Source organism: Stenella coeruleoalba (genome assembly GCF_951394435.1).
Source record: "Stenella coeruleoalba genome assembly, chromosome: 1".
In the NCBI taxonomy this organism is placed as follows: domain Eukaryota; kingdom Metazoa; phylum Chordata; class Mammalia; order Artiodactyla; family Delphinidae; genus Stenella; species Stenella coeruleoalba.
This window is the reverse complement of record NC_137169.1, coordinates 20944672-20970480: the sequence shown is the minus strand read 5'-3', so window position 1 is coordinate 20970480 and position 25809 is coordinate 20944672.

The following is a 25809-nucleotide window of genomic DNA, read 5'->3' as shown; positions in this document are numbered from 1 at the left end:
AGCCAGAAGGGCCATTCTCCAGTCCTGACCACTACCAGAGCTTCAGCTTATTTTAATTCCCATTGACCCCAGAAGCCGTGCCAGTTGGCACACTGAATATTAGAAATGGGTCTCACAGAGGGGGAGGGATAAATTGGGAGCTTAGGATTGACATATACCCACTACTGTATTTAAAACAGATAACCGACAAGGACTTACTGTATAGCACAGGGAACTGCTCAATATTCTGTAATAACCTAAATGGGAAAATAATTTGAAAAAGAACAGATATATGTATATGTATAACTGAATCACTTTGCTGTACACCTGAAACTAACACATTATAAATCAATGTAGTCCCATATAAAATAAAAAATATTTTTAAGTCATATTTACACTATACTGTAGTCTGTTAAGTGTGCAATAGCACTGTCTACAAAAACAATATACATACATTTATTGCTAAAAAATAAAATAAATTAAAAATTTTTTTAATTATAGAAATGGGTCTCATTGATAAAAATAGTGGTGTCAAGATATATGGATTGGCTGGAGTATCATAGAAACACTCCACTGCCCTTGCCTGAACAGGGAATAAAAATCCAGCTACCACGGGCTTCCCTGGTGGTGCAGTGGTTGAGAGTCCGCCTGCCAATGCAGGCGACACGGGTTTGTGCCGCGATCTGGGAAGATCCCACATGCCGCGGAGTGGCTGGGCCCGTGAGCCATGGCCGCTGAGCCTGTGCGTCCGGAGCCTGTGCTCCACAGCGGGAGAGGCCACAACAGTGAGAGGCCCGCGTACCGCAAAAAAAAAAAAAAAAAAATCCAGCTACCAACAGTGGTTGCCTGTGGGGTTTGGGGATTGACCAGGAAGGGGAAAGTAGGAATTTTGGGGGTGATAGAAGTGTTGTATATCTTGATCAGGGTGTTATCAAAACTCCTTGAATTGTACATTTAGGATGTGTGCATTTTGCTAGGTGTAAATTTTATATCCATTTAAAATATGATATCAAAAAATCTGGGGCTTTCCAGGTGGCGCAGTGGTTAAGAATCCACCTGCCAATGCGGGGGACACGGGTTCGAGCCCTGGTCTGGGAAAATCCCACATGCCGGGGAGCAACTAAGCCTGTGTGCTACAACTGAGCCTGTGCTCTAGAGCCCGAGAGCCACAACTACTGAAGCCCTCAAGCCTAGAGCCCGTGCTCCACAACAAGAGAAGCCACTGCAATGAGAAGCCCGCGCAACCCAACGAAGACCCAATGCAGCCAAAAGTAAATTTTAAAAAAATGTTTAAAAAAATCTAGTGACCAGCCCTGAGTTCACATCCTGGATAATTCACCCCTGCAGCACTTGCTCTTCTGCTGCTACTTGGGAGGCTTCTGGGAGCCTGGCTGGTTAGAAGTCAGCCCTGTCCCACAGCTAGAATAGCGTCCCATTCTCTGCAAGTTCACCATTCGTGCAAAGGTGAAACCAACCATGGACTGGTAAGGCAGATGCACAATAAACAAGTGCACACATCAAACAAGTGCCCTGAAAGAGACGGAGGGAGCACTAGGAGGGGACCCTTTAGATTCATTGGAGAGCGAAGGGCTCTCTGAGCTGGTAGCATTTAAACCACAGCTGAAGGAAAGAGGGAACCAGCCCTGATGAACAGTAGAGAGATTGTTCTGTCAGAGGGACAGGCAGGACAATGACAGTTTTGAGAGCTTCAGAGAAGACAGTGGTCAGATTACACAGACCACAGACTTCATAGGCCAGGGGGGAAAGTGAATTTTTTTTTTTTTTTTTTTGACCGCTCTGCGAGGCATGTGGTATCTTAGTTCCCCGAGCAGTGATCAAACCTGCACCCTCTGCAGTGGAAGATGGAGTCTTTACCACTGGACTGCCAGGGAAGTCCCAGAAAGTGAATTTTATTTGAAGTGCATTGGGAAATTATTCACATGACTTAAGCAGGAAAGTTATATTACCTGATTTATGCTTTTAAATGATTCCTTTGGGCCATATGGAGAATTGATTTAGGGGGTCTGGGATGGAAGTAAGGAGACTAGAACAGTAGTCCAGGAAAACGTGACAGAGGTCAGGGCTAGGGTGCAGACAGTGCTGACGCAGATGTGTGTAATTTAGAGGTGTAATGACAGACCCTGACAGGCTGTGTATGAGAAGTGAGGGAAAGGCAGGGATCAAGGAAAACTCCAGGTTCCTGGCTCTCTGACTGGGTGCGGGTTGGTGCAGTCGCCCAGAGGGAGAACGGGTTTGGGGAGCAGGAAATCCAGAGTTCCCCTTAGGACACGTTTAGTTAGAGATGCCAGTGAGAGACCTGAATGAAACTATCAGATAAGTTCCCACAGAAATGAGTCTGGAACTTGGGGAAGAGGTTTGGGCTAGAGATAAAATGGTGTGAGTCTTTCAGTATCTAAATGGCGTTTAAAGCCACATCACCAGATGAACTGACATTAACCTAGGGAGACAGTGTGGATAGAGAAGCAAGGAGCTGAATTCTGCCACCAATTAGTGAGTTTGAAGAGAAACCTGGGCTTCAGAGGAGATCAGAGCCTTGGCCAACCAGAGCCTTGCTTTCAGCCTGGTGAGACCCTGGACAGAGAGCCCAGCAAAAACCTGCTGGACTTCTGACCCACAGAAGCTGTGACGCAATAAATCTGGATTGTTTTAAGCCGCTAAGTCTGTGGTTATGTTTCATACGGAATAGAAAGTGAACAGAGATATGTGTCTTGTTTCGTTGGGCGAAACAAGAGAGATATTACAGATATCCGTGAGCTATTGGAAAATGACCCAGTTGAGAAGAAAACACTTTGAGAATGTAAAAGAGGCAGAGATTCAGAGTCAGACACCCTTGAAAGAAGCGGGGACAGCTTCTCCTGGGCCTGCAGAAGCAGGTGGGTTTGCAGATTTAGCGGCGGGAAGATGAAACGTTGTCGGTGTGATTGAAGGCTTTAATTCTCTTAGGAAAAAATGAGGCAAGGTCACCAAACAAGAATGAACCTAGGAAAGGAGGTACAAATTTTGAAGAACAAGGAAAAGAAATGAAACTGTCATCTTGAGAGAGTAGAGAAGAAGAAAATTGTGCTTATTCAAAAAACATAGTAGAATTTTCCATGTTGAGTCCATTTTCTGTTTGAGAACAGAAAACCAGTCAGCCTTAATTGTATGATTTTATCAGTGATCTTCAGATACTTGAACACAGGCACCAGAAGGATGAGTTTTGCTAAGTAAAATGAAATGAAAGAGGGGCTAAAGACAATATTGCAGGGATGTGATTGTCATAAGAGACCGTAGAGTCAAGAAGAGATCCCAAGAGAAGTAAAGATGGGAGGAAGGGGCTTCCCCGGTGGCGCAGTGGTTGGGAGTCCGCCTGCCGATGCAGTGGTTCGTGCCCCGGTCTGGGAGGATCCCACGTGCCGCGGAGCGGCTGGGCCCGTGAGCCATGGCCGCTGGGCCTGCGCGTCCGGAGCCTGTGCTCCGCGGTGGGAGAGGCCACGGCAGTGAGAGGTCTGCGTACCGCAAAAACAAAAACAAACAAACAAACTAAAAAAGATGGGAGGAAGAAGAACAACTGAGGTCAATGGATTGACATCTCCATGAAATGCGAGCATTAAGTGGGTGTGTATTAATTAGGGGGAAAGGCAAAGTGCTTTAACAAAGATATCCCAAAATACAGTAACTCAACATAAGTTTGTTTTTTTTTCTCATGTAACAATCCTGAGATGAGTGGTCCAGATTGTTGGGGCCCCTGTGCTCCCTGTGGTCATTCAGGGACTAGGTCTCTCCCATCCTGTGGCTCTGACACCTCCTAAGGTGTTGTCTTCATCTTCATAGTCAAATCATGGCCCAAGTTTAGCCCAATGGGAAAAAAAAGGGCATGAAGGGGAATGCACCTAAACTTGAAGGCCTGGGCTTGGAGGTGACACCCATCACTTTTGCTCACATCCACTGATAATAATCTATCATGTAGCCACACCCAGCTACAATGGAGGCTGGGAAATGTAGTTTCTAGCTTGGCAGCTAAGTAACCCTACTGCTAATACAAAAGAAGGAGACAACAGCTTTTGATGAACATCTGACAGTCTTTGCCATAGGGGGTACTTTAGAAAATGGGCACGGTAATTGTCATATATGGATATCATAATTTAATAATTCACCTTTTTTTGAACACTACCGATTCTACTTAATTTGTATGTATTTTAACTAGTTTGCCAATTAACATCTTAGTACATAAGTCTTTCGGAGTGAAGTTTCTGGTAAGCATCTTCCTAAAAACATCTTCCTGAAAAGAAGATTTTTTAAGAAGATGCTTATAATGAACAAGCATCCTTGAATTCTGACAAGTTTATAATGAATAACCAGGCAAAACCTAAGCGAAATGAGTGAGGTTAGTCAAGGTGTGGAGATGTTTTTCCCTGAGGTCATTTGCCGACTTTGGGTTTGATATCTGATGGGCTTCGGGTTTGACGATCTCACAAAGCCTAGGACCTAACCAAGAAGGAGAAGCTGATAAGAGACCCTAAGGGGCCACACTCTCACTGTAAGAGTGAAGCAGCAGAAACCATCCCCCCCGCCCCCCCCACCCCGGGGATTATAAGGAAATACGCCATGGTGCCGAAAAGAGCAGGAGGAAAGAGACCATATCCCTGAGAAGTTGCTTCCTGAAGCTGTCCCTTATGCATACAATTCACATCATCTATCATGGTCTACAAATATTCAGACTGTAAATTTAATTTAAAATGGTCCTGGGCTCGTAATGTCCCCTAGCACCTGATAGAAGCGAAAGCCCTCCGAAGGAATGCACCGTCATCCTAAGCCTCAAAATTTCAACATGTTTTTTAAAATGTGAACCATTAACCATGCAAACAAGGGAACAAGTTATCATAAGTGACCATAAAGGAAAAATAGATACATTTAATTATATCACAATCCAGAAACTCCACAAAGAGAATGAAAAGACAAGCCATACACTGGAATAATACTTGAGCACATATAACTGATAAAGGAGTCTTATTTCGAATATATAAAGAACTCCTGCAAATCAACATGAAAAGACAAACCCACCAAATAGAAAAATGGGCAAATAAATTCAATACATGCTTTGTAAAACAAAAGGAAATCCGAATGACCAATGAATACATGGAAAAGTGCTTAACTCCATAAACAATCAAGGTAGTACAAAAGCTATAATGAAATACCGCTATACACACACCAGTTGGGTAAAATTCAAAAGTGGGACAAGACCAAGTGGTCACAAGGGTATGGTCCAACAGGAACTCTCATACACTGCTGGTGACTCTGGGGGAGAGTTTGGCATTCTCCAGTAAAGTGGTGTAAATACTCACATCCTGTGACCCTGCAACATCCCCACTGGAAAAATGCCCTAAGAAATGCACGGACTGTGCACCAGGAGACATGTTCAGAGGAGAATTGTTTATGGAGCCCCAAACTGGAAACAATCAAAATGCCTATCCATAGTAAAGTAGCTAAGTCAATTTGGGTATAATCATAGCATGGAATATTAAATAGAAGTGACAATAAACTAGAACTCCACAACAACATGAATTAATGTTATAAATGCAGTGATGAGCAGAAGAAGCAAAACACAAAAGATATGTAGGGAATTTTTCCATTTATTTAAAATTCAAGAACAGAAAAATCTAAACTATATTATATGAGGATGGATAAGCTACAGAGAACGATGAAACTATAACACTAGGCAGAGATAACCGTAAATCAAAGAATGATTACTCCTAAGAGGAAAGGTGGGGATGTGATTGAGAAGGGGCCCATGGGGATTCCTGGGGTGCTGGCGATATTCTATTTCTTGACTTGGGTGGTGATTACACAGATGTTTGTTTTGTAATTGTACATTATACTATGCAGTTATGTTTTATGCACCTTTCTGTATGTGAGTTATATTTTACAATCAAGTTTTTAAACAGAACAACTTTATGCCAACATATTTGAAAACTGAGGCAAAATGAATACATTTCTAGAAAACTACTATTTTCCAAAACTGAATCAAAAAGTAATAAGATATCTGAATAGTTCTATAATTAGTAACCTATTGCTATGTGACAAATTACAACAAACTTAGCAAATTAAAAACACATGTTTAGGGCTTCCCTGGTGGCGCAGTGGTTGAGAGTCCGCCTGCTGATGCAGGGGATACGGGTTCGTGCCCCGGTCCGGGAAGATCCCACATGCCGCGGAGCGGCTAGGCCCGTGAGCCATGGCCGCGGAGCCTGCGCGTCCAGAGCCTGTGCTCCGCAACGGGAGAGGCCACAACAGTGAGAGGCCCACGTACCGCAAAAAAAAAAAAACCACAGTTTATTATCTCATGATTTCTGTGGGTTAGGAGTCTGGGCACATCTTAGGTGCGTGCTCCGTTTCAGAATCTCTCACAAGGCTGCAATTTTTGGCCAGGGCTAGGTATTATCTGAAGGCTCAACTGGGGAAAGTCCACTTATAGGTTCACATGGTTGTTTGCAGAATCCAGTCCCTCAAAAGTTGTTGGACTCTGGGCTTCAGTTCCCAGCTGGCTCTTAACCTGAGGTCACCATCTGTTTCTTGCCACACGGACCTCTCCAACACAGCCACTTGCTTCATCAGAGGGTACAAGCCAAGAAGGCAATAGGGAGAGTCTAGGGAGAGTCTGCCAGCCAGCCAGAAGTAACAATCTTATGTAACCTAATCATGGAAGCGACATTCCATGATTCCATATTCTATTGTTTAGGAGCAAATCACATGTCTTTCCCACACTCAAGGGGAGCAGATTACACAAAGACTTGATACCAGAAGTGGGTCATCTTAGAGTCTGCTCATCACATGAGTAAAGGAATTGAATCGGCAGTCAAATATCCTCCTACAGAGAAAATCCCAGGCCTCCATGCTAAGTTCTGCCAAGTATTAAAGTAACAATTCCAATTTTACATACATCTTTGTTCTCATTTCCAATTATTCCCTTAGAACAGGGAAATTAGTGGGGCAAGGCTCTTGATAAATGCTGCTGAATTTTTTTCCAGGAATGTTGTACTAATTTACACTATTACTATTTTCCCATATCTATTTTTTCCCAATATTTTATTTTGAAAAATTTCAAATGCATGGAAAAGTTGAAGAAACTGTACAATGAATGCACATATACTCACTACCTGGATTCTATAATTGTTAACATTTTGCTATATTTGCTTCATCATGTATTTGTCCATCAATGCATCTTACTTTGTCTATTTTAATTGTGGTAGAATACGTATAACACAAAGTTTGCCATGTTAAGCACTTTTAAGTGTACAGTTCTGTGGCATTAAGTACATTCATATTGTGTGACCATCATCCCCATCCATCTCCACATTTTTTTCATCTTGCAAAACTGAAACTCTGCACCCATTAAATAATAACTCCCCATTCCCCTCCACCTCCAGCCCCTGGCAACCACCGATCTTTCTGTCTCTATGAATCTGACTACTCTAAGCACCTCATATACGTGGAATCATAGAGGTTTTTGTCCTTTTGTCACTTGCTTATTTCACTTAGCAAAATTTCTTCAAGGTTCATTCATGTTGTAGAGTGTGTCAGAATTTCCTTCCCTTTTAAGGTTGAATAATATTCCTTTATGTGTCTATACCACATTTTGTTTATCTAACTGTTAATGGACACTTGGATCGCTTCCACATTTTGACTATTGTGAATAACAACACATCTTATATTTAATGCATTTAAGAGTAATTTGCAGGTGTCAGTACACTTCATTCCTAAACACTCCAGCATGAATAGCATTGACTAGAGTTCAATATTTGTTTGCAGTTCTTTTTTTCTTTTTCTTATAGAAATATAGTTGATGTACAATATTATATGTTACAAGTGTATGGTATAATGATTCACAATTTTTAAAGGTTATACTCCATTTATAGCTATTATAAAATACTGGCTATATTCCCTGTTTAGCTTTTTTTTTTTTAGGGTTTTCTGTTACTTTTATTTTATTTTTTAAATTTAATTTTATTTATTTACTTTTTACAGCAGGTTCTTATTAGTTACCTATTTATTTTGTACATATTAGTGTATATATGTCAATCCCAATCTTCTAATTCCCCCCCTCCAATTTTCCCCCGTTGGTGACCATACGTTTGTTCTGTCTCTCTATTTCTGCCTTGCAAACTGGTTCATCTGCACCATTTTTCTAGATTCCGCATATATGTGTTAATATACGATATTTGTTTTTCTCTTTCTGACTTGCTTCACTCTGTATGACAGATTCTAGATCCATCCACATCTCTAAAAATGACCCAATTTTGTTCCTTTTTATGGCTGAGTAATATTCCATCATATATATGCACCACAACTTCTTTATCCATTCCCTCTGTAGCTTATTTTATTTATTTAGTAATTTTTTGGCTGTGCCATGTGGCTTGTGGGATCTTAGTTCCCTGATCAGGGATTGAACCCCGGGCCCTCGGCTGTGAAAGCACCAAGTCCTAACAACTGGACCACCAGGGAATTCCCGCTTGTAGCTTATTTTATACACAATAGTTTGTACCTCTTAATCCCCTACCCTTATTATGCACCTATCCTGATCCCTCTCCCCACTGGTAACCACTAATTTGTTCTCTATATCTGTGAGTCTGTTTCTTTCCTGTTATATTCACTTATCTGTTGTATTTTTTACATTCCACATATAAGTGATATCATACATTATTTGTCTTTCTCTGTCTGACTTATTTCACTTAACATAATACCCTCCAAGTCCATCCATGTTGCTGCAAATGGCAAAATTTCATTCTTTTTTATGGCTGAGTAGTATTCTGTTGTATATACACCACATCTTCTTTATCCGGTCATCTTTTGGTGGACACTTAGTTTGCTTCCATATCCTGGCAGTTGTAAATAATGCTGCTATGAACATTGGGGTGCATGTATTTTTTCGAATTAGTGTTTTTGTTTCTTTCGGATATATACCCAGAAGTGGAGTTGGTGGTTCATCTAGTAGTTCCATTTTTAGTTTTTTGAGAAACCTCCACTGTCTTCCACAGTGGCTGCACCAATTTACATTCCCACCAACAGTGTACAGGGTTCCCTTTTCTCCACATCCTCAGCAACATTTGTTATTTGTGTTCTTTTTGAGGATCGCCATTCTGACAGGTGTGAGGTGATATCTCACTGTGGTTTTGATTTGCATTTCCCTGATGATTACTGACGCTGAGCAGTTTTTCATGTGCCTTTTGGCCATCTGCATGACCTCCTTGGGAAAACGTCTATTCAGGTCTTCTGCCCCCTTTTTTACTTTTTTTTTTTTTTTTGCAGTAAGCGGGCCTCTCACCGTTGTGGCCTCTCCCGTTGCGGAGCACAGGCTCCGGAAGCGCAGGCTCAGTGGCCATGGCTCACGGGCCCAGCCACTCCGTGGCATGTGGGATCTTCTCAGACCGGGGCACGAACCCGTGTCCCCTGCATCGGCAGGCGGACTGTCAACCACTGCACCACCAGGGAAGCCCTGGAATAATTTTTTTAACCATAGATTTGTTGTGCTTGTTCTAGAACTTCATATAAATGGAATTATACACTATGTGTTCTTCCGTGTCTGGCTTCTTTCCCTCAGCCTGTTTCTAAGATTCATCCATGTTGCTGCCATCTAGCAATAGTCCCTTCTACCTTACTGGTTAGTATTCTATTGTAAGTATACAGTCAAATCTATTGTCCTGTTGATAACACTTGGGCTGTTTACAATTTGGGCTTGTCAATAAAGCTGCTATGAATCTTGTTGTCCAAATCTTTTTGTGGGCATATATTTTCATGTCTCTTTAGTAAATGCCTACAAGTGGACTTGCCAGTCACAGGGTATGTATTTAGTTTTATAAGAAACTGCCAGATTTTTCCCCAAAGTGACGGAGCCATTTTATCCTCTCACCAACACTACACGAGCATTCCAGGTGCTCCACATCCTCAGTGTCTCTTGGGACTGTCTTTTCATTGTTAGCCATTCTGTTAGGTTTTGCAGTGGTATCTCATTGTGGCTTTAATTTACATTCCCTTGACAACTAATGATGTTAAATGTCTTGTCTTATGCTTATTGGCCAAGTTCATATCTTTCTTTGTGGCGTATCTGTTCAAATCTTTTGCCCATTTTAAAACTGGGTATTTGTCTTTTTATCATTGAGTTTTAGAAACTCTATATTTTCTGGAATCAAATCATTTGTCAAGATATGGGTTTTGTGAATATTTTCTTCCACTCCGTGGCTTGTCTATTCATTTTATTAAAGATGACTTTTGTGATGAAGTCTAATTTACTGTTTTTTGATGGTTATTGTTTTCTGTGTCCAGTCTAAGAAACTTTTTCTTACCTACAGATTGTAAAATTTTTCTCCTATTTTTTCTTTTAGAAATCTTACGATTTTACAAATTTATTTATTTATTTTTGGCTGCATTGGGTCCTCATTGCTGTGCACGAACCTTCTCTAGTTGCAGCAAGCGGGGGCTACTTTTCCTTGCGGTGCACAGGCTTCTCATTGTGGTGGCTTCTCTTGTTGCGGAGCACGAGCTCTAGGCATGCAGGCTTCAGTAGTTGTGGCACGCGGGCTCAGTAGCTGTGGCTCGCGGGCTCTAGAGCACAGGCTCAGTAGTTGTGGTACACGGGCTTGGTTCCTCCTTGGCATGTGAGATCTTCCCGGACCGGGTTTCGAACCCGTGTCCCTGGCATTGGCAGGCGGATTCTTAACCACTGTGCCACCAGGGAAGCCCAACCTTTTGGTTTTAGTTCTACATTTAATTTCAACAATAATTCATAAGATTTAGGTACTTTTTCCCCTTTCATAGGGGAAGAAACTATGCCACAGAAAGACTAAGTATCTCGCACGTGGGCACACACACATACACACCCTTAGCAAGTAATTGTGCTGGGGCTGGAATCCAAGAGGTCAGACGCCAGACACAAACTCTGACACAACTCTATGGACCACTTTTGAAAGGTGCTACTGGGGAGAGAGGGAAATCAACCAAACTATTCTCTAGGGCCAGAGGCCCCTGTCCTTCCCAACGGGAAGAGAGAGCTGGGCACTAGGGGCTGGAGAAGAGGAGAGGGGAGGAGAGGCTGGAAGGACTCAGGGTTCCCAGTTGCCCTAGGAGGGGCTGGGCTGTCTGACCAGGCTCCCTCTTGACTGTCCTGGTCTAGACCCCACCGCCCTCCACAGGGCCCACCAAGGGGCATCTGAGCCTGTTGGTCCTCCTGGGGCAGTGGTTCTCAATGGCACTTCCGGTTGCACGTTCCTTATGCCTTTAGCCAGCACCACCGCTGGAGGATTCATTCATGATTCAAGACTTCATTCATGAAGAATCTCAACCCCGCGTGTATTATCTCCATGTAGGGTAGAAATCCTCCATTTACTTTTTTTTTTAAATAAATTTATTTATTTATTTTTAGCGGAGTTGGGTCTTCATTTCTGTGCGAGGGTTTTCTCTAGTTGCGGCGAGCAGAGGGCCACTCTTCATTGTGGTGCGCGGGCCTCTCACTATCGCGGCCTCTCTTGTTGCGGAGCACAGGCTCCAGACGCGCAGGCTCAGTAGTTGTGGCTCACGGGCCCAGTTGCTCCGCGGCATGTGGGATTTTCCCAGACCAGGGCTCGAACCCGTGTCCCCTGCATTGGCAGGCAGATTCTCAACCACTGCGCCACCAGGGAAACCCCAACATGGTATATTTTAAATGTTTACATTTAACAAATGAATGCTTTTAACACACAGAATACAATGCAATATAATTGTGCTATTCACAAGATAATTACAGGATTTATAGAAAATATTAATTCATTGTGCACTGCAGGGGGTATGGTCAGGTACCCCTCCATTTACTTTTACCACTGGGACTGGAGGAACAAGGAGGTGTCCAGATGATCGCACCCCACCCCGGGCTATCTCCAGGTTCCTCCTTGTCTCTGCTTTATGGCAGCCTGCATTTCCTCTCCACAGTCAAGGTCAACACCCAGCCAACACCGTAATCCACCTCATTACCTGTTTTCTCAGTGGCCAGTGACAGTCTCAGCTTCCACTTCAGAGGAATCACTTTTGTATCTCTTGATGGACCCAGTTCTCCTCCTGGGTACTGAGTATGTACCGCTCCAACCTCCCCGCGCTGGCTCCCAGACCCACGTGTATGACTCCAGGAGAACTAGCATCCTATGTTGATATTGGTTCAGAACGCTCCACCATCTTCAGGCCAGCAGGTCTCATGTGGAGGTGTCTCTCAGCTCATATCACAACTGAGCCTGCAGTGGGACATTTCCCCATGCTTCAAGGCCACCTAGTCCTGCGTGGGGACACAAGGAAAGACCACTGAACCTCATGGGCACTGGCCTGCTGTTGTATGCCTTTGGTCTTCACAGAAACATGAGCTTCTTTGTAGTGGGCCATGCTGTCTTAGACAAGGCCCAACGCTGCCATTCAGTAAGTTTAAGAATGGAGGTGCAGGGCTTCCCTGGTGGCACAGTGGTTGAGCGTCCGCCTGCCGATGCAGGGGACACGGGTTCGTGCCTCGGTCCGGGAAGATCCCACATGCCGCGGAGCGGCTGGGCCCGTGAGCCGTGGCCACTGAGCCTGCGCATCCAGAGCCTGTGCTCCGCGATGGGAGAGGCCACAACAGTGAGAGGCCCATGTACTGTGAAAAAAAAAAAAAAAGAATGGAGGTGCAGGAGGATGGGGAAGCACATCCAACTCTACAATAAGGTTCTATTGCAGGAGGACAAATTGCTGCTCCTCCACTGATGAGGTTCTTGACCAGCTGTGGCTTACGGAGACTCTCAGAACCCAGGGTGTCACCATGTAACAATTTGTCCTCTTCTTGGGAAACAGATGAAATTAACAAACTATGACTATTAAGCAAGTAACACCATAAGATAAATTATACACATTGCAACAAGGGGAAAGAGAACATGTAATGTTTGCAAAATTCTTAAGGGAGTTTGTCCTTGTCCTAGAAAAAAAAAATGCTGGCTTGCAGTTTAACATTTCTATCAGAAAGTTGAAGCTCTTCGTGCCTCAGAGAAGGCAAGAAAGTCATGCTGAGATGTCACCTCTGAAGCTGCCTGGAATGAGTAAGAGTCACAATCTAGTTGTGACTAGTTCTGTCCCCAGGGAATAGTGGCCAAATGTTGCTAGCATTTTCTTGGGTCAGGATAACAGGACAGGAAAAAGCCATGACTTGTCTCTTTTGTCCTAAAATTTCTCACTGCAATTAGAAGTATCAAAGGTAAGGCCTAGTGGATGTTGCAATATTTTCTCTAATTTTGTCCAGGTCCTAAAAACAGAGAAGGGAAGGGAATGACACCCACAGGCGTCCCCTGAATATTGAGCCTCCATTCAAGGGTGCCCCTTGGTGGACAGTCACCTGGGACAATCGTTCTCTCGCAATCCGGGCCCATCCTGAGAGGCCAACCACAGAGTACCTCCTTATCACCAGTCCTCCGATCTCCCTCCCTCCAAATCCCTGCCCCCCTGGCAAGACCAGCCACTGCCCTGAACTGACATAGAGCCTGACCTCAAGCCGCCTCTCCTTCCAGGCAAAACGGACAACGAAATGTACTGCTAGAAACCCTGAAAAGGCTTCTCGTCACTGTCGCCGTCGGAAACGGGCAGCCGTGCCGCAGCAATCGATTTCCGGCTGGGCTGGCGGCTGTGGAACCATCTGTCAGCAGCCTGTGGAGAGACCTCAGGATTGTCTGAGAAATGACCTCGAAGGCTCATCCTGGGTTGCCTGGCAACTAGCAAGCTGGGACCAGTGGCTCTGGGTCCCTGAAGGAGGGGCTGTGCCTGAGCTCAGCCTTTCCTGGGATGATGATGAGGTGGGGCACAGGCGCCCAAGGCCTCCAGGCTGGCTTTCCCAGATAGCTGACGCTTAAGGTCAGACTGCTTAGCATTCATTCCCCTCACGCCATCACCCCAAGGTCCTTCTCACGCTCGCCTGTGAAAGGGAGAACAAGGTGGGGACCAGGGCCCCTCTGTCCCATGGTGCCTCCAGTCTCACCAGGGACCTGCTGTCTGTGGGCGCTCTGCCCGTGAGTTCCATCTTCACCGAGTATTCGGCCAAGTGTCCCCCGAGCTCTTTACATGGCACAGGATCGAGTTTTCAACCCTTGGGCAACTGGGCCTGGGGGACCTGCGTCTGAGGTGTGGGCGGAGGGAGGGGCAGCTGGAAGCTGGGGAAGGGCCTCCAGGGAGTTAGCTGCCTGCTTAGCGCTCGCCTGGGCTTCAGGACGTGCCTGGGCCCGGTCTCTCTCCCTGTGTGCCTTCTCCCTTTGGTGACAGATGCTGCTGGGCACACCTGACTTTGTGGCAAAGTCAGACAGCACGCAGCTCTCGTCACATGGTCCCCAGGTACCTCATGTCAGGCTTTGAGTCTCCCCTGGGGCCCACCAGCTTATGAAAGGCATGAGCTGTTTCTCAGAAGGAGAACAGTGGCTGGCAAAGGGGGAAACAGCTTTGCACCAAAATCCAGGCTCCTGAGCTGAGATTTGCCTCCTGGGGCTTGTCCTGGGCTCCATAAGGGCATCTCAATATGCCAGAGACACTCAGGGACTCAGACGACCCCAGCTTTGGAGCAACTGCCATGTGTGAGGGCAGGAGTGTGGAGATGGCTGACCCTCCACATTATCCAGCCACCCCTACCCCCCACCGCAACAGAGCTGCGTCCTCGACCTCAGAGAGGGCTGCACAGCCCCTTGCCTCGGGGGATAGATGCAGATTACCTGAGGCTCCTGACTCTTGACCTCTGTCCACAAGCCCCCTTCCAACCCAGAGTCCTCTGTTATTTTTAGGCCCCTGAGTTCTACTTACCTTTAGTTCTACCCAAAGGATCAGAATGGACTTCTGATTTTCTTAGGATTTGCAAGAGGAAACAGAATGACATGTCATGTTCTCAGACTTGAGTGTACATCAGAACCCTCTGGGTGGGCATCTTGCTTTAAGTAGAATTGTCCAGGTCCTAACTCTGGAAAGTCTAACTTGGCAGAGCTGATGTGGGACTCTGGAATACAGATTTTTTTTTTTTTTTTTTTTTTTTTTGCAGTACGCGGGCTTCTCACTGTTGTGGCCTCTCCCGTTGCGGAGCACAGGCTCCGGACGCGCAGGCTCAGCGGCCATGGCTCACGGGCCCAGCCGCTCCACAGCATGCGGGGTCTTCCCGGACCGGGGCACGAACCCGTGTACCCTGCATCGGCAGGCTGACTCTCAACCACTGAGCCACCAGGGAAGCCCTGGAATACACATTTTAACCAAGTTCCACACCCATGATTCTGATTCAGGTAGTCTGCCATGTAGCTGGTGGGGTGTCTCAGGGACAGGCAAGCCTGGGTCCAAATCCAAGTTCTGTTCCTGAATCAGTCTGGATTCACTGCATCGGTGAGGGGTAGATACCCAAAACAACAGGAGCCTAAACAAGAGGGAAGTTAGAAGTTTCCATCTCTCATGTGAATGTCCAGGAATGTCCTGGATTCAGGCTGGTATGGTGGTTCCACAATCATTAGGAACCTAGACTTTTTCTATCTTGTTGGTCCCAAATCCTCCACATTCAGCTTTGCTTCGTGGTCCAAAATGGCTGCTCCAGCTCCAGCCATCATGCCTGCATTTCAGAAAAGAAAAGGGGAAGAGAATGGCACAGTCTTGTTTAAGGGCAATTCCTGGAAGTTAAACAACAACTTCTACTTACATTCCATGAGCCAGAACTTAGTTAAATGACTAGATCTGTCATAAGGTAGATCAGGAAATATAGATATTTGTTTGTAAATAGTGATTTAAGGTACAGAGTATGTAAAGTAGCTGAAACAGAGAGGAAAGGGTGGTGGGAGAGGAAGATAAAACCAGTCTACTAACCCCGGTCATATACTTATGAATGCCAGTAACTGTTCTAAGCACTTTGTGTGTAACCATGAATTCAATTCTTCCAACAATCTTGTGACATACGTCCTACTATTCCTTGTTTGTCAGAATGAAGTCACACACTCACCCCCAAACTGCACCAGTTGAAAGATTAGCCTTGCCAGCTACTTCCTGAGTGACTCTGATCAAGTTCTTTGCTGGCAAAACAGAATAGGTAAGCCATACTCAGTTCAGACCAGACACAATTTACCCCCGAGACCTGGATACATTGTGTCCCCCAAACCTTGACCATGTCAGACTTCTGCCAGCCAGAAAGAAAGGGTATGTGCTGCCGTAATGTCTATAAGCCAGGTGTCAGCAGAGGAGCCCCATGAGACTGAGGTCAGTTTCACTCAAACCCCATCCCGTGGTCATGCTAGGGGTCGCTAGCTCTGGCTTCTTGCTAAATTATGTCTGTGGGTGTTTGGAGCCTGGAGGTGCAGTTCCTGGGCTCTGGGACCTCCAGGAGTGTTTGCTGTTGGCACAGTGCTGGGCACAAAGTAGTTGCTCCCTAAACGCTTGTTGAATAGTAACAACAATAACCATCATTTAATGAGTGCTTATCACGCACCAGGCACTATGTTCAGGGCTTTACCTATATTATGCCATTTAACACTGACAACTGTCAAGATCTTCATTTTACTGATGAAGAAACTGAGACTCACAAAGACAAGGTACTTGCCAAAGGTCTCACACCTGGTAAATAGTAGAGCTAGGATTTGAAGCCACACATTTTTTAACCACAATGCTTGGATGTCTACAGCTCTCAAATAGCCACCCCTCTCTACCCACACGTACCATGAAAGTCCCAGGAGCCTGGGGTCTAGGCTGATGGTTCTGTGCACTGACACAAACAAGAAGAATGAGTTTTGTCTGGGCTTCCAAGGATTCAAACTACTGCGGGACACTCCTGTCGGTCTCCTCAATTTCCCCTGCTCCTAACCCACCACCTGAGTGATCCTGCTGCCCAACATGGAGGCCGCTTTCACTGTGGAGAGAGGAAAGGAGGACAGGCCTTTTATCCACAGGGGACTTGGAAACAATTTCCAGAAAAGCAGCAGAGTACGTGGTTGAAATGCTGGACTCTAGCCTGTCACTCCTCAGCTTTGTGACCTGGTGAGGATTAAATGGGTTAATATGTCACAGAAAGCACTGAGAAAGGGGCCAGCACACTCTCTATCAACAGTCTCTAAGAATTAGCCATCATTATGCCTATTTCAGCGAAAGATGGTACCAGCAGAAGCCAACCACTCGGAGAGGGCTGTTTGTCCCCTCTTCTTCCTTTTTCTGCATAATAAAGTTGGTTTTTAAATAACGAGTGATACATGGTCAACTGGTAGAAACTGTAAAAATTCAGATTGAAAAAAAATCACCTACAATCCCACTCTCCAAAGATCATCTTTCTATTCTTGTATTGAACTTATATCACAGTGATTTGGTGCTATTTGTTTTTTCCCCAGAGGGCGACTAGTATTTGTGGTTCTCCCACCTCCACCAGCATGAGTCACCCTGGTCCCACACAGTCACCCAAGCCTCTGGGTTTGCTAAGGGGGCTGATGGCTCAGAGGCAAGTGAAAAAGGCTGAAGAACAGGCCCTGCAAGTGCATCTGGCTCGTCCCCAGCCACCTGGAAAATTTTATGAGCAAAGTGCTTCAGTGCCTCGTAAAAGGCAAATCAGAGCTGCACCCCTGCTTACAATCTTTCAATAGCTTCCCGTGGCACTTAGGAGAAGGCCAAGATCTCCTATGTGGCCTTTGAAGCCCACCCCCACAGCCTGGGTCTGAATCGTTGACTCCATATATCAGTTATGTGACTTTGGACAAGTCATTTAAACCTCTCTGTGCCTCAGTTTCCCCATCTATAAAATGGGAATAACAGAGCCTACCTCTTAGAACTGCTATGAGGGTGAAATATGCTAAGTGCAGTACTTAGAACAGCACCTGGCATATGAAAAGCCCTTGATAAATGTTAGCAGTATGACTATTACAATTTTGTTCCATTTTTCCCTTTGCCCTCTACCCTGGGACTCATGCCCCAGCAGCCTGACTGCAGAGCGCCCACATTTAACCCCTCTGTACACAGCTTCTGACAGTGTCCAAAGGTGATAAGACAGGGCAAAGGCAGATGTCTTTCCTGTTTTATGAGGGGGTTGGGGATGGGATATCTTTCCAGAACCTCCTCTGTCTCATTGACCAGAACTGGGTTCCACATCTGTCCCTAAATGAATAAGTGGCAGAGAGGAAAGGAAACGCCCTAGTTATACAAGACCTGGACAAAATCAGGCTTCTGTTAGCTCTGATGTGCTTCTCAGACTCCAGGTGCTTTGGAATCCCCTGGAGGGTTTGTTACAACACAGATTTCTGGGCCTCACCTCCCAGGCTTGCTTAGGTCTCAAGTAAGGTCAAGGATTTGCATTTTCCAGATGCTTCTGCTGCTGATGATGATGATCCCAGGACCACACCTTGAGAATCCCAGGAGGAGGGGGACAAATGTCTGCCCCCAAGATGTAACCCGGCCTCTGACCAACCTCTGGGGTTGGAGATGGGCTGTGGCTCTACGAAGACCTCCCCCAGATCTCGGCCACTGTCCTGCTTCTGCTGATTTCTTGTCGCTATGGCCTTTATTTCTGCCCTGGAATGGACCCAAGTGAGGGACGAGGATCGGAGAACATTTTCCCCAGCTCACAGAGCAACCGTAGGTACCGGCTGTTGTGTGAGCGAGACTTTAGACGCAGCACACAGTGGAAAATGGCACGAGAGCCGTTCCTGTTCTTAAAAGCCCTGGGGCTGCCCTGACACTGAGGCTCTTGGTGAGTTCTCAGGGCTCTTCACCCCTCACAGGGCCCAGCCAGCTCCTCTCCCCTCCTCCTTGCCTTCTCTCCTACACACGCCTCCCTCCTTGATGCCTCCATCAGAACAATGGGCTCCCTCCACCCACTCCTCCCCAACTCAGCCCTAGTCCCGCTGGTGGCCAAACCCTTGATCAGTGGGCCCAGGGCAGGAGAGTCAGAGAAATGCGCCTGTACAGAGCCTGGGAGTAAGGATACTGAGTCTGAGCCACCAGATCGGGAAGGGGGTGCTTCTGATCTGAGCAAACCCTGGGGGCAGACAGAAGACAGCTAAGGCCTGAGGGGGGGACTCTGCCTCCCGTGGGCTGGGCAAGGACTGCAGTTTGGTTCTGAGCTATGCTGGCCCTGAGATGATTCTAGCAATATTGTGAGAGATGCTGGGCTGAGGACCCTTCCTACTTCTCCGGCTCTCAGAATCACTCACAGCAGGCTCACACGAGGAATCACGGAGGCTTCGGAGTCTCAGAAGCAGATAAGCTGCTGGTCGGAGCGGGGAACCCCTAGAGGCATCAAGAGGCACCAGTTGTGGGGACAGGGGTTTAGAAAGCTCCAGGAGGACAGTGTCTTTCTAATGCAGTTTGGTTTTAGTTCTCAGGTTCTGGAAGAGCAACTGTGTCTTTTATGGTGAACTTTAAGGATGCTGAGGCCCCGACAGGGGGAGGACCCTCTTGGCTGTCAATTTATTGTGAAATTTCGATTTCACCCAGAGGAATCCAGAGGGGGGAACATTGTTATTTATAACCACAGCTTCCTTCTCTGGAGAGTAGATCCTGCTTCTTTAAATAAAAGGTCCTGGGCTTCCCTGGTAGCGCAGCGGTTAAGAATCCGCCTGCCAATGCAGGGGACATGGGTTCGAACCCTGGTCCGGGAAGATCCCACATGCCACGGAGCAACTAAGCCCGTGTGCCACAACTACTGAGCCTGCGCTCTAGAGCCTGCGAACCACAACTACCGAGCCTGCGCACCACAACTACTGAAGCCCGCACGCCTAGAGCCCGTGCTCCGCGACTAGAGAAGCCCCTGCTCGTCACAACTAGAGAAAGCCCACGCGCAGCAACGAAGACCCAACGCAGCCCAAAATTAAATAAATAAATAGCCCTTTTGTTCTGAGGCCCCTTGTTGGGTTTGGCAAAGGTAGCCAGGTAGCCGAGTTTAGGAGGAGAAGCTGGGGAAGGCCGAATCACTCAAACTGCTTGGTGTCACAAGTGAGCCGAGCAGGGGAAGCCCCTGTGGGCGGTGAGGTGGGGGGGCCGTGAAGGAAGGAGGGCAGGTGGAGATGCGGGAGCCAGCAGATGGCAGCAGGCGGCCCAGCGAGGGCAGCAGAGAGGGTTGGGGGTGTTGGGATGAAGCGTGAGTGAAGAAGGCCTGGAGGCCACAGATTTTAATAATGTCGCTTTCAGTTGTGTGCTGAGCAGCGCTGTGACTTCCAGAGGCCCAAACAGCTTCTGCTCACTAGAGCAGCCTGATACTCATGGTTTCTTGGGAGAAGAAATGGGCTGCATCCAACGTTTGCGTCATTTCCAGGGCAGAAATAAAGGGAACAGCTGCTAGAATTCAGCAGAAGCAGGAAACCAGAGCCACACAATTGTAAGCCTGAGAAATTGCAGAAGTCTTGGGGAGGGTGAGGGATGGGGTCTGAGTCAAATTTATTTCAATCCTGATGAACTGGGAACCCCCAGGCAAGCCTGGGTTCTGCCATGGGGGCAGACTCTGCCCCCTGCTTCCCTACTAAAAGAAGCCTGTTGTGTTCAGGTGAGAGGGCAACGTACCCACCCAGAGAAGCGCGCGCGGCAGGGGGGCGGGCGGAGTTGATGACTTGTCAAAGATAATTCTATGTGTTCCCACTCCCCTCTGCTGTGATTGGGTAGCGTTAGGCCTGTGACCCTCTTCTGGCCAGTGAGACAGAAGGGGAAGTGGGCTGGGGGCTTCAGGAAGGATTTCCCTCTCTAATAAAAGGAAAGAGAGCCATTTTAGAGCAAGGCCTGCCCCAGCTTTCTTTTTTGGAGATGCTGTCTTTGACCGAACAGCTGAGCCATTAAAAACAGAGTCAGGGTTAAAAGCACGGCTGGGGGCTTCCCTGGTGGCGCAGTGGTTGGGAGTCCACCTGCCGGTGCGGGGGACGCGGGTTCGTGACCCGGTCCGGGAGGATCCCACATGCCGCGGAGCGGCTGGGCCTGTGAGCCATGGCCGCTGAGCCTGCGCGTCCGGAGGCAGCGGGAGGGGCCACGGCGGTGAGAGGCCCGCGTACTGCAAGAAAAAGAAAAAAAAAAAAGCACGGCTGGGCTCTGATTAGCTGTGTGGTCCAGAGAGAGTTACTCGATCTTCCTGCCTCATCTGCAACGTGACAATAATAGTGGCACCTTCCTCATAGGGTTGTCGTGAAGATCAAATGAGCAAATACATCCAAAATGTTCAGACATCTCTGGCACATGATGGGCACTTGATACATGATAGCTGTTATTATTATTTTTATCTGTGGATATGATGCTTGGAACCACTGTAGCCATCTTTTAGCCGTGAAGGAGGAACCCCTAACATATCAATAGAAGACGGGAAGGCAGAAAGAAGACAGCAGTATTGATTCCAAAACAAGACCTTTTAAGATAATAAAACTCTCAACTCTTTAGGCAACAATTTAGTTGAGTATTTTGTTACCTGCAGCCTAAATCATCCTGACCAATTTGTACATAAAACTTGACTCCAGGGCTTCCCTGGTGGCGCAGTGGTTGAGAGTCGGCCTGCCGATGCAGGGGACACGGGTCCATGCCCCGGTCCGGGAAGATCCCACATGCCGCGGAGCGGCTGGGCCCGTGAGCCATGGCCGCTGAGCCTGCGCGTCCGGAGCCTGTGCTCCGCAACGGGAGAAGCCACAACAGTGAGAGGCCCGCGTATCGCAAAAACAAAAACAAAACTTGACTCCATTATTGATTTACAGTGAGGATAAAACCACGTAGTCTATAGGACACTCATAGTTATTGATGACAATACTCACCCTGCAGGCAGACTATGGCAGTGACTGCCAGTTATTTTCAAATACTTAGTTTCTCCTTTCTTTTTTTTTTAAATTTATTTTATAGAAGTATAGTTGATTTACAATGTTATGTAGTTTCTCCTTTCTTTAATAAAAAGAACTGCCATATTTTAGCTGGGCACATCCTGCCTAGCTAGAAAACACATTTCCCAGTCTCCTTTACAACTAGGTGGAGCCATATGCCCAAGTTCTAGCCAAAGGAATGTGAATAGAAGTGATACTTGCCACTTCCGGGTTTTGCCCTTAAAAGCATTGGGCATGCCCTCCCCTTGCTCTTCTCTCTCTTGCTGGTGGGAAGATAATAAGAGCTTGAGCAGTCACCTTGGACCCAAAGATGGAAGAGCCATTTTGAGGGTGGGCCGAGTTGCCCCACCAGCCCTGAACCGCCTACTTCTTACATATAAGAGAAAGAAATTATCTTGTTTAAGCCAGTGTATTTTTATATTGCTTCACTAAAGCAGATATACATGAGGCTACAGAATATCAGGTAGAAATAGTGGCACAGAAGTACTGTTCTGTGATTATTACTATGACTTATGTATCAGTCAGCTATTGCTGCATAACAAAACACCCAAAATTTAGGACTTAATAATGCTTTATTATTTCTCATGATTCTGTAGCTTGGCTGCATTCTTCTGCTGGTTTTTCCAGGGCTTGCTTGTGCAGCTTCATTCAGTTGGAGGAATGGCTGAGGGCTGAGTTCAGCTAGGACAGTGGGGATGGCTGGGCCTCCCTCTCCATGTGGTCTTTCATCCTCAAGGAAGATAGTCCAAGCTAGGTTTCCTCACATGGTGATTCCATGAGAGTTCCAAGATGAAAGCCCCAAAGTATCAGCACTTTTCAAGCTTCTGTTTGTATCATGGTTACTGGTATTCCACTGGCCAAAGCAAGTCACATGGTCAAGCCCAGAGTCAATGTGGGAGGGTATAGATACCAGAGGCTTGATTCACTGGGCCATTTAGGTAACAACCACCTTACCCTATTATGCCCCATGCATGTTGGAAGCTCATTAAGGATAATTAGAAATCCTAGTGCAGTGCTCATTAGGCCCATTTGCATAGGGACTAATAATCCCCTAGGATTAGGGACAATTGAAATTCATTCCTTCATTTGGATATTCATCACCTAGCTCCGAAAAATTTGTTTCAGGTTGTTTATATAAACACAAAGATTTTTAAATGATAAAATTAAATTAAAAATGAGTATCGGAGGGCTTCCCTGGTGGCGCAGTGGTTGAGAGTCCACGTGCTGATGCAGGGGACACGGGTTCATGCCCCAGTCCAGGAAGATCCCACATGCCGCGGAGTGGCTAGGCCCGTGAGCCATGGCCGCTGAGCCGCAACGGAAGAGGCCACAACAGTGAGAGGCCCGCGTACTGCTAAAAAAAAAAAAAAAAAAAAAAAAAAAATGAGTATCGGAGAGAATCAGAACAGAAGGAAAGTGAAGGTAGGAAAAAAACAAAAGATGGTAGCAGAAGTAGGTTCAGAACAAAAGATGTGTGTCTCAGAGGTCCAAGCTCCTGCTAGGAGAGGGACATGAGAGTCGCTGGAGAGTGCTGGAACTAGATCTAGGAGATGGTCAGGGGGCAGTGGAGGGGATGAGGGTGAAGAAGTGGCTTCCCATAGAGCTCTGCCACTTTGTGGGCTACATCTGAAGTACTCCAAGGCGGTGCTTCTCAACCTTATTTATTAGGATCACCTGAGGAGTCGGTTTAATACAGATTCATAGGCCCAATCCCTAGAGCCTGGATTTTAAACAAGCTTCCTAAGTAGGTAGTCTTTGAACCACATTTTGAAGTGACTCTGAAGCCCATAAATGGATGCCAGATGCCGGTAGTATATTCAGAGGGGAAGAATAAGCAAGAAGAAAGCTTCTTGAATAAGTGAGTGGCTCTCAGAGTCCCAGGAAGATTCTAGAAAGGGAAAGGGGATGCAACGTGGTCTTGCCGTTCCCTAATATTTCAGATACTTTATTCCTGCACAGAACAAACCTCTTTCCTGAATAAATACCTCCCAGTGAGACTCTCAGCCCTCAGCAATATTACCGGCTCTAGGGCCTGCCCCATCATACAGCACCAACGTGCCCATCTTAGTGCCCATCTTAGTGCCCATCTTAGTGATAGTGAGAGATGCACCTTTTTTTCTCCTGAGGTAAATCCAAGGGTCCCAGAGAACCTACCAGTCCAAAGGAGGCCACCCTGGTTGGTTTCTCCTGGTAGAAGAAGAAACCAGAAAATCTGGTCAAGACCACTGAGGGGGCCCATTTCTCAGCTGCACAGCCTTCGCCAAACCAGAATTTCTAGCAGTTTCTCAGAGCATTTCTGAGGAAAGGAAACATGGCCTTTGCAAAAAGCCCAGGGACCCTTCCTGAAGGAACAACTTAGGGATGTCCCAATTTTTTAGAGCAAAGGAGTCCAAGCCATTGGTACAAGCTGTCCTGGATGCTGAGTCAGGCTGCACGCTTCTCGGGAAAGAAGGGAGACTCAAGGTTGTGCTAATAGCGTGGAGAATCTTCCTGGCCTGTCTGGGCTCGTCATTTCCCTCAGGGAAATGTAGGCCTCTGAGAGCTTCATGATTCCTCTTCCGTTTCCTGTCCTCTACTTCTCCACATGCTTTGCACCCCGCCACCTCTACCTCATTCCCACCATATCTCGCTGCCTGCAGGCCCAAGGTACTTAGAGACCAGGGCCCTTTTCCCTCAGGATCCACCTCCCATGTAGTCCCACTCTTTTCTCTCAAAGATTCCTCTTTCGGGAAATTCCGGAGGGGCTTGACAACGGCACTGTGGTGACCTCTGTCCTGTGGATGTTTGTCATGGTGGGAGCAGGGACCCTCACCCTAACTCACTCTCCACCTCCCAGGATGGGAGGAAGATTTTCTTCCACGATACTGGACCCAGCATACAGGGCAGGGCCAAGGAGCCAGGGCAGGACCCTCCTGGAAACCGCTGCCCAGTGCCCAGTGGGACAGGTGCGCCCTCTGGTGGCCCAATGCCACATTCCCCCCACTCTCACGCTCCAGCGCAGATTTACTACCACAATGACCTTCAGGACTCCACCTGCCCATCTCCATCCCTGAGCCGGCTGCCCCTACCCCAGATCAGGGGTCCCAGCTGAGGAGAGAGGTGAGGTCACTCCAGAGCTCCTTGTCTGCTGAGTCGGGCGGGCACTGAGTTTGTAGTTATCCCCACAACATTTTGGAGAACTCGTATGACCCCTGGGAAGGGCTGAGGAGGTGCCTTTTATGCTGCAGGCCTCTGTGAGTGTGAACTTGTGGGAAGGCCAGGGAAATGGTGAGGTCTGGGGTGGCACCTCAGCCATCTTTGGTCCTCAAGGGTTGGGGGCACAGCCTTCCCACACAGCCGGGACAGCCCCAGAAGAGGAGGAGTCTGCTTTCTCACCTGCAAAATGGGAATAATAAGATCTTACAAGGAGATTATAGAAGTAAAGCTTTTATTCAACCTCTGATGAGGTGAATTTTCCAAGGGAAGTGGACACATGTGTAGGCAGGGCTAGGGTGCAGTGGAGTGATTCTGAGTTTTCAGAATTTCAGATCGCTCTGCGTCCTGGCAGCAAAGAAAAGAACTGATTCTCTGGAGAATCTCAGGAACATGATTTGTGGGCCTGACCACATGTTTGTTGAATGAAAAAATGGCTGAATCAGTGAATGACTGACTTCACGGCTCTAGGTGAGCTCACACGGAAACAGCCCTGTGATATTCTCAAGTCTTGAAACCTGACTCCCGAAGGCCAGCAGTGGTGGAAAACTGGGAGTCAGTCCCCAGTTCCCAGCCCCAGAATTCCCTACCGTGCTGCTGAGAATTTGCCTCAGTGCCACCTGCTGGTGGGCACTGACTGGACAGCTCCTGCTAGAGTTGGAAATCTGTCACCTGGAAGCAGAAGAGGATGGTGGAAGGATGGGGACCAGGTTCTCTCCAGATGACCTACTCCCTCAGGAACAGTTGCTACCTGATTTTTCCTGATCCTTCTAAGGGTTAGTCAAGAAAACATATAAAGCCCTTGGAAAAAGCAAAAGAGAGTCCTAGGTCCTTTCAG